This window comes from Oratosquilla oratoria, chromosome 1 (assembly GCF_046742065.1).
Source record: "Oratosquilla oratoria isolate Oo_2021 chromosome 1, ASM4674206v1, whole genome shotgun sequence".
Classification (NCBI taxonomy): Eukaryota; Metazoa; Arthropoda; class Malacostraca; order Stomatopoda; family Squillidae; genus Oratosquilla; species Oratosquilla oratoria.
In genome coordinates this window covers 24,293,762-24,294,935 of record NC_134777.1, presented here as the reverse complement: position 1 = coordinate 24,294,935, position 1,174 = coordinate 24,293,762, and positions in this window count along the sequence as shown.

The window sequence follows — 1,174 nt, the reverse complement described above, 5'->3', positions numbered from 1 at the left end:
AAAACAAATAATATAAGATAAATTATAATCATTACAGCATCTTACTTAGGTATTTATCTAAATGATTCTTAAAGCTTCGAACTGAACTACATTGCACTACCTGTGCAGGAAGTTTATTCCATTCATTAACTAGACGGTTGGCAAAGTTGTTTCTACCTACTTCCAAATTGAATCTATTTTCCTCTTCGATGTGACACCGTCTCCAAGGATAGAAGAGCTGTTTATTGCTGACGAAATTCCAGTCTTTCTTCTTTCCTTTCGTCTCTACTTTCTCTAATCTATTTCAATTTCCCTCGCCATTTTCTTCTTCCTATTACATTCTTCCATTTTTTACCATGACTCTTCTATTCCCTATTCCCCTCTAAAGGGGCATTTAGACGGTCAAACGGTTTGACAAACCCGGTTTGTCAAACAAGTGTTTGAAGTGATGTTTGACCGTGTGGATAGGGTATTTGGTTGTCAAACACGTTCGACAAACGTGTTTGACGACCAAATACCCCATTCACACGGTCAAACATCACTTCAAACACTTGTCTGACAAACCGGGTTTGTCCAACCGTTTGGCCGTGTAAATGACCCTTAAGACTCGCAACATGTCCACCTCTCTCTCCCACTTCCTGTTCCACTCCCTTCTTTCAACCTTTCCTTTGCTTTCTCTGTGTATTTTTTTTTAATTTTCTATTCTTTTCTCCTGTATTCCTTCCTCTCACTGCCCTCTCATCGAACCTAGTTTCACCGAGCCCACTTTCTCTCTTTCCTGACTTCGCTCCCTCTTTGTTCAACAACTCCGACCTGTTATAACATGCAAATATCAACTCGCTCACTAAAACCAACATCGACCCCACACTCTACAAATAACAAAAGAAACTGTGGTATGGAAGAACTCACAGAAACGCCACACTCATGACTGAATCATAATGAACAACTGTTGTCTCGATTTTTACTGACTGGGCACCCCAAACCCCACAGTACCAAATACTGGTCCTCAGAATATATCATATATCTCTCTGGAGAGTCACATGAAGAATTGTCACTCCAGAATCGTCACCCCATGAGATCCCACCTGAAGAACTGTCACCCCAGTATGTCAAATATTAATAGTGTAATAAATATTAGGTTAAGTTAGATTAGGTTAGGTTAGGTTAAGTTAGGTTGAATGAAGGTTATGATTATT